The sequence below is a fragment of the Triticum urartu genome, chromosome 4A (genome assembly GCF_056163025.1).
Source record: "Triticum urartu cultivar PI428250 chromosome 4A, HENAU_Tu73, whole genome shotgun sequence".
In the NCBI taxonomy this organism is placed as follows: Eukaryota; Viridiplantae; Streptophyta; class Magnoliopsida; order Poales; family Poaceae; genus Triticum; species Triticum urartu.
The window spans coordinates 318,361,189-318,370,201 of record NC_141876.1 but is presented as its reverse complement, the minus strand read 5'-3'; positions in this window follow the sequence as shown (position 1 = coordinate 318,370,201).

The following is a 9,013-nucleotide window of genomic DNA, read 5'->3' as shown; positions in this document are numbered from 1 at the left end:
TCTCCAGCACATGCTTCGCCCGGGGGTCGTAGAGCTTCGCGCTGAGCCAGCTCTCGTTAGAAGAAGGCATCACGGTCGGCAGCAACAGGCGGGGGTAGGAGCACTTGGCGTCCACAAGTAGCCATTGCGTTGGTCCCGTTGGCTGAGATGAAATTGGCGCATCCCGAGCAGTGGTCGTCCTTGATCCGAAGGTAGAAGAAATGGTGCAGCAGCGCCACGGATGGCATCACCCCCACAAATGCCTCGCAGTAGAAGGCAAAAATTTCAGGAAGAGAATGGAGTTGGGATGGAGGTGAAGTGCATGGAGGCCGTAGTGGCTGAGCACGACGTAGAAGAAATTGGAAAAGCGAGGAACCAGCCCCGCGAACACGCTGTTCAGGAAGAAGGGACGAAAGGTGCTACCCGTAGCCTCAGGCTTGGTGGAGCCGGCCCGCAGCGCCACCACTCTTCCCTCATCGTCATCACCCACCATCATCCGGCACGCGGCGGCGAGCTTCTCCTCTGAGACGGTGGGCGTGCTCAAGGCTGGCTCGTACCAGGCGGGTGAGGCGCACGAGGCCTTGGCCTTGTCGAGCGCCATCAGATGCAATCTCGGGGAGAATCCCTAGCAGGTAGGAGGTCTCTTGGGGCAAGAGGAGCAAGAAAGGGGATCTGGAGCAAAGACGAAGGGAAGCAATGAGGGCACTGCGGCACGCGCCAGCCTTTTGTCAGACGGGCAGTTACCGAGGCAGCGTGGGGAAGCAGAGACGCCCATGACTGGTCAATCGTCATGCGTCAATCAAGGCCGCAAGAAATTGGGGTCTGCGACACTCCGCACATGACCCTTGGCTTTGCCGCGAAGCTAAGTACGAGCGCGCCTTGGGCCCGGGGGCTACTGTCGGCATCCTGGGAACGGGGGTTCCTAGACTTGCCTGCCTGAGGCCCAGGGCGTGGCTCCACCAGCAGCCTGGTATGGCCCATCTTCATCAACAACCACTCAAGACCCTCGCGAGGGGCCAAGCCTAACGAGATGGATGACACAAGACCTACTCCGGGGTGGCCTCCCTAGGCTGGCTCCTGAGGAGCAGAGATATCTATACAAGGGGCACCTCGCGAGGAGCTCGTGATGTGAGCCATGACGACCAAGGCCAGGCGGGTGCTAGCAGGCTTAGAGTACTCGTTGCCTATTTAGTGCTAAAGGGGCAAGCGCAGGCGAGGAGTCCCAAGGCATCAGGCAAATATTTCCATATTGGTTCAACGAGACCAACACCAGCAGGACGGCAGGAGGGAGGTCACCGCAGAGCCTATGACGGCGTCACCACCAGAGTCCTTGGCAGGCGAAGACCAGCTTTTGTTAGGATAACTTGTACTAGTTGTCCCCCTTCAAATTATCCGTTGTGGGATCCCTTCCCGCCTAATATTTGGGGAGAGGACCCGGGCCTCTATATATAGGACTAGCCACCACCGTAGGGAGGCATCTGATCTTGGACCGGATCCATTCCACCAAGGCCTCCATACAAGCTCATTGAGCTGAAGAACACTTCTCCTCAGGAGGCTGTTCATCCCTTGTACTTGTTCATCCTCAGCCTACAAGGCAATCCACCACACCACATTGGAGTAAGGTATTACACCACAACAGAGGCCTGAAAAAGTATAAACTCTTGTGTCCCTTGTTCCTCGGGTTCAACGAGCTAGGCTTTGAGATTGTGGCGAGAGCGTGAGCTAGGGGAGAGAGATCTTCGTGCGCACCCCAGTGTTCGAACCTCAAGGGCTTGCCGGAACCCGTAATCCGACAGTGTTACAGAATTGAACCAAACAATTAATTAAACACCACAACAAATGAACCAAACATTAACTGAGCACCACATTGCACAATATATAACATACTAGAAGATCAGATAGTTAACCAAACCAAGCGTGCTTGATGACTTGGAAATATAGCAATTGTATTTGTTTCTCATGTATTTTGTACATCCAAATTCAATTTATTTCTCACATGGAAGACAATACAAAATTGCACCTAGAAGAATTGAACATCAAAATTGCATAATTGAACCAAATAGTTAACTGAACATGACAACAAATTAACCAAACAGTTAATAAGTGAGCACCACATTGCATGACATATAGAACATATACACTAGAGGATCAGATTGCATGGTAAAAGTACATAGGACAATTCACTAGAATTTGTTAAGAAAAGGCAGGAGCAGCACATGCAACAGGTAAACCGAACATGCTTAATTGGCGTAGCTAGCTGACTGAACATAAGTCCTTATAGTGAGCTAATACGACAAGCTACTCCCCATGGTTGGAGATATCGATGACGGTTGGCTCCTTGGACTTGGAAGAGGGCGAGGCCTCCACATCGTGGGTGCCCTCGTCATCATGGTGAGTTGCCTGGGTCGCTCTAGGCACCAACCTGCTGGCTCTCAAGTTTAGGTAAGCATGGGAAAGCTGACAAAACACCTCGTAGTATTCGTCGAAGGCACCAACGGTGGACTCGAGAAAATGCCATGAACTGCCATTTAAAGCAACCAACCGTGTCACGGCGTCAGCGCGCGAGTGTTGACTGTGGCCTCAACGACGAGGTGCTCCTCCAAGATCTGGGAGGTGGCACGAATGGTAGCCATCACAACCTTATCCGCGCGTGCGGCCGCTATTTGCTTCTCCGCTGCCAAATGCTCCTTGAGCTCCTGGATATACTGCATGCACCATGGCTTAGGGAAACACTTATTTGGAGTAGGGGTCGGTGATTTGGGTGGAAGTTGTCAGGCCGGCGGTCGGGGCATGTGGGATGTAGGAGGAGGAGGATGGGGATTGGGTGTGGATTACCTGCCTAGATCGACGAGGCCGAGCAGCGTGAAGGAGGGTCGCCGGTGAGGAGGCGCCGCTGCAAGCAAGGAGTGAAAGATTGAACTTGGAAAGGAAGGTGGAAACACGGGAAATGTGGCTTTTGGTAAGGGGAGGGGAGGGGGAGGTAGATATTTCCGTAGAAGCCAAAAATTTTGGCTCGATGCAGTGATAATTGGCGTGCAAAGTGTTATCAGACACGGTCCCTTATTCAGCACTATGTACGACATGTGAACATCACAAACGATTCATATAGCTTACCCCATGTGTGATGAGTTTCAACGTGCAAATTTGGTCCAAATTTCCCTAGTTACATTGGTCATCGACGTCATTGCATAATTTGGGTACACAAAAGAGCGTACAGCACACCCACACTTCTTAATCGAGCAGGTTCAGCAATTGAATAGAGCTAGTTGACCTAAAAATCACTCTAACAAATTAAAGACCGACGCTCTAAATAAAACAAAGAGTCTTACTCCGGCTGGCGCTCGTCGATCTCCGCCGCCTCCTCCTCCATGTCTAGCTCGCGCTCAACGATCTCCTGGGGAAGGGGCTCCATGGCATCCTGATATGTTTCCACCGTATCTACTTTTCCTAATGCTTTTCCTCTTGTTTTGGACTCTAATTTTCATGATTTGAATGAAAACCCGGACTGACGATGTTTTCAGTAGAACTACCATGGTGTTGTTTTGTGCAGAAATAAAATTTCTCGGATTGGAACGAAACTTTGTGAGAATTTTTTATACAATAAAAGAGAATTTCTGGAGGCAAGAACCACCGGAGGGGGGCACCTCGGTGGCCACAACCCACCAGGGCACGCCCCACTCCAGGTGCGCCCAGGTGGGTTGTCCCCACCTGGTGGCCCCGCAGACCTCAATCCTCATACTATAAATTCACATATTTGGAGAGAAAAAATAATGGAAAAAGAATTATCGCATTTCATGAGACGGAGCCGCCGCCACCTCCTGTTCTTCATCGGGAGGCCAGATTTGCAGTCCGTTTGGGGCTCCGGAGAGGGGGATCTTCAATCTTCGTCATCACCAACCCTACTCCATCGCCAATTCCATGATGCCCCCACCGGGAGTGAGTAATTCCTTTGTAGGCTCACTGGTCGGTGAGGAGTTGGATGAGATTCATTATGTAATTGAGTTAGTTTTGTTAGGGCTTGATCCGTAGTATCCATTATGTTATGAGATTGATGTTGCTATGACTTTGCCATTCTTAATGCTTGTCACTTTCAGCCCGGGTGCCATGATTTCAGACCTGAACCGTTTATGCTATCACCATTATATATGTGTTCTAGATCCGATCTTGCAAGTTATAGTCAACTACTACGTGTTATGATCCGGCAACCCCGGAGTGACAATAGTTGGGACACTTCCCGGTGATGACCGTAGTTTGAGGAGTTCATGTATTCACTATGTGTTAATGCTTTGTTCTGGTTCTATATTAGAAGGAGGCCTTAATATCCCTTAGTTTCCAATAGGACCTCATTGCCATGGGAGGGTAGGACAAAAGATGTCATGCAAGTTCTTTCCATAATCACGTATGACTATTTACGGAATACATGCCAACATTATATTTATGAACTGGAGCTAGTGCCGTATCGCCCTAGGTTATGATTGTTATATGATGAATATCATCCAACGAATTCATTGATCCAATGCCTACGAATTTCTCTTATATTGTTTCTGCTAAGTTACTACTACTGTTGTTACTATTGCACTTGCTACAAAATCATTTCTATCACTGCTACCATTGCTTTTGTTGTTGCTACTACTATCAAAACTATCATACTACTTTGCTATTAATCACTTTTCCGCGGATAATTAATCTCCAGGTGTGGTTGAATTGAAAACTCAGCTGCTAATACTTGCAAATATTCTTTGGCTCCCCTTGCGTCGAATCAATAAATTTGGGTTGAATACTCTACCCTTGAAAACTGTTGCGATCCCCTATACTTGTGGGTTATCAAGACCTTTTTCTAGCTCCGTTGCCGGGGACCATAGCTATATTTGTGGAGTCACTTGGGATTATTATCAAATTATCACTACGAAGAATCTAAAGGATGCTAAGACTAAGATTTTCCCTCTAAGACAAGGGGAGGTAAGGAACTGCCATCTAGCTCTGCACTTGATTCACCTTTTGTTATAAGTAGACTTGCAACACCACCACATGCTATTAATCCTTATTTGTCGCAAGTCATTGATGATGCTACTTATACTATGAATTATACTCATGATGACGCTAGTACCTTGCTTGATGATAATGTGCCACTAGGTGAATTTCTTGATGAAAAAATTGCTTGAACTAAAGCTTTTGTGAATGCTGAAATTGATGAAATTATTGAAACTGATGAAGAGCTTCAAACTGAAAAGCTTGAAAACCTATTACACCTAGTTCTCCTAGATATGAATTGCCAAAGGTACCGAGAGGATATGTTATGGATGAGGAGACAACTAGAGACATTCTTGCTTGTAAGGATAGAGATGATCTAGAAAAATTATTATGCAAGTATAAAGAAAAGACTTTGAATTCTAAAATGAAATGTGATCCTAAGTTTGCTACTTCACCTATATTTGTTGATGATAAGGATTATGAATTCTCTATCGGCCCAGAGTTAATTACTTTGGTTGAATCTGATCCTTTCCATGGTTATGAAACTGAAACTGTTTGGCACATCTTACTAAGTTGAATGATATAGCCACTCTTTTTGCTCATGATGAGAAAATACGCTACTATTATGTTCTCAAATTATTCCATTCTCATTAAAGGGTGAGGCTAAGACTTTGTATAATACTCTTGCTCCTGGTTGTGTGCGTAGTCCCCAGGATAAGATTTACTACTTCTCTGAAAAATATTTTCCTACTCATAAGTAACAAGATGCCTTACAGGAAATATTTAACTTTGTGCAAATGTTATGCATTTGAAAATTACATTAGAAAGAAAGATTACTTCAGTGCAAATGTTAGGAACAATTGAATACAATTCTGATATGATTACTCGCTTGAGTGACTTGTTATTTAGAATCTCAAATGATGTTAGAGGTGTAGGAAAGCATGCCACTATGGTTCAAACTCAATTAGAACAAGTTGCTAAATCTCAAATAGAATTGCTTGATGAAATGAATGATAATATAAGTGATCACGATGTTAGAATTATGACTAGAGGAGGTAGCATGACTCAAGATCCACTTTATCCCGAGGGAAAGCCAAAAAGAATTGAACAAGACTCTCAAAGAGTTAAAACTGATGCACCTAGCCCTTCTAAAAAGAAAAATAATAAGAAAAATGATAGGACTTTGCATGCCTCTAGTGAACCTAAAGTAGAAAAACCTCCTGATAATGATAATGAAGTTTCTATTTCTGATGCTGAAACTCAATCTGTAGTGAACACTCACCTTCTGATAATGAAAAAAGATAACGATGAGGTTCATGAAGATACTCAAACAAATAAGAAAGAACCAGACAATGATGTTGAGATAGAACCAGTTGTTGATCTTGATAACCCACAACCCAAGAATAAAAGATATGATGAAAGGGACTTTGTTGCTAGAAAACATGGTGGGGAAAGAGAACCATGGGTTCAAAAACCTATGCCCTTTCCACCCAAGTCAACTAAAAATAAAGATGACGAAGAATTCGAACTCTTTGCTGAAATGATTAGGCTAGTCTTTTTGCGTACTCTTGCTTGACTGATATCTTAAAAAGGCCTCCTTGTGCAAAGTACATGAAAGACATCATCACCAACAAGAGAAAAATCCCGGAAGCTGGAATCTCCACCATGCTTGCTAATTATACTTTTAAAGATGGAGTACCTAAAAACCTTGGAGATCCGGGAATCCCCACTATACCTTCCTCCATCAAAAGAAACTTTGTGAAAACTGCTTTATGTGATTTAGGAGCTACTGTTAGTATTATGCCTTTATCTTTATATAAAAGACATGATTTGAATAAACTCACACCTACTGAAATATCTTTGCCATACCTATCGGTATTTGTGAGGATGTGCCCGTTGTTGTTGTTAATGTTACTATTTTGACTGACTTTGTTATACTTGAGATGCCCGAGGACGACAACATGTCGGTTATCCTTGGTAGACCCTTTTTGAATACTACAGGGGCTGTTATTGATTGCAATAAAAGCAAGGTCACTTATCATATCAATGGTAATGAGCATGCGGTGCACTTTCTGAAGAAACAATTCCAAGTGAATGGTATTAATGTTATTGAAAATCTTTGACAATCACTATTGGAAGTTTTCAACTACCTCTACCTAGTGCCAAAAATAAATATGAAATGCTTCTTGTTGGGGACATTCATATCCCCGTTGAGGTAACTTAGTGATTTATGAAAAAAATTGGTTTCATGCTAATCAAAAGTGGTTGTTAATAAGACTTGATCAACCTTATTAATGGATCATGTTTGGAAGGTATGAAGTTGATGAATTTAGTAAGCAGTACCTTCTGTTCCTATCTTTTGTTTTCTGTTTTTATTAGTTAAATGAAATAAAATGCCATGTTTTGTTAGTTTTGTGAATTTCCCGTGCAATAAAAATGACCAAAAATAGAAGTTCTTAGAATGCTCTGAAAAATTAATAAATTATTTTTCTGAATATTTCTAAATTTTTGATGCAAATAACATGAGAGGGAGGTGCACCAGGTGGGCACAACCCACCTGGGCGTGCCAGGACCCCCAGGTCCGCCCTGGTAGGTTGTGGTCCCCACGTGGGCACCCTCACTTATCTCTTCATCCCACATCACCGCCTAACTCTAGAAAAAAATCACCATTGCTCTCTCTCTCTCTCTCTCGTGTTCTTGCTCTCAAACCCACGGATTTCGATCTCTTTGCTCGAAGCTCCGTTTCCGAAACTGTTTCGGCGGATTATTGCTTGGTATATGACTCCTCCGTTGGTCCAATTAGTTTTTGCTTTAGTGGTTTATATTTTGAACAATTAGTTACTCTTGGTGCTGCTGTAGATGCGATTGCATGTTGAATTCTTAGAGTTCTAAGTATTTTGAATGCTTCATATGGCCTCTATGCATCTCTATGAGTAGTTGCTTTAACTCTTGTGAAGTTTTGTTGAGAAACATTTGGTGGACTAAAAATTTCAGAATTTTATTCATAGGAATAAGATGAGTATCGTTACAAAGTTTGCTTCCAAGAAGAACTCGAAGGGAGTTATTGGGGAGACATCTGACAGTGATCTCCACACCCGGAGAATGGCGTAGGTACGGCCGTGCGAATGGCCGCATAACCAGTTCATGGAAGGGGCCGGAATCCTTCAAGAGCTTGCACAATATGCTGCTAATGTCGGCCTCACTTCATCGCAGTTGAATGTGAAAATTATCATCTCCTCACAAATTCCTTTGTGCAAAGTTTTCATTTTCTTCCCATAGGATCGAAAGTATGTCCAGAGGGGGTGATTAGACTACCCGACCAAATAAAAATCTAGCCTTTTCCCACTTTTAAGTCTTGGAAGATTTTAGCAACTTATCACAAGTCAAGCAATCAACCTACACATGCAATTTTAAGAGTATAGCAGCGGAATGTAAATAATTGCATATGAAGTTAAAGGGGAGTAGTTTGGAGGGAGCAAACGCAATTTTTTTAAGTTGAACCTAGTTGAGTTCTTTTGGTGTTAGGGATTGATCATCCCTATTTCAAATTCATTTAAACTTAGACATGATGCATGGATACAAATGCAACTACTGCAGGCCAATATTCTAGGGCTGTGACATCGGTGGAGTCGACGATCTGATCGCTACATGGAAGCGGGAAGGGGCTTTGAGGGAAAGCCTTGTTGGTGTTGGTACAATCGACGCACATGCGCTCCTTCCCACCTTTCTTGGGGACAATAACCGAGTTTTCCAACCATTCAGGGTACCGCACCTCCCGAATGATACCAGCTTCTTGCAGTTTGTGGGTCTCTTGGATGATGAACCAGTACTGGAATCAGCTTCTTTGCAGTCTGCCATGGCGGACGGCATATGAATAGATCCCGGATGGCAAATTTCTTTGTCGTCCACCAGCAGAAAGCATACTGTCAGTCTGAACACGTGCCAACAAAGGACTTCTTTGCTATCCGCTTCTTAGAAAAGGACGGCAAAGGTTTGTGTCGTCCGCCATCCGAGGCACACAGACGGCAAAGACAACGGACGGCAGTGGGGTGGGGTCAGAGCC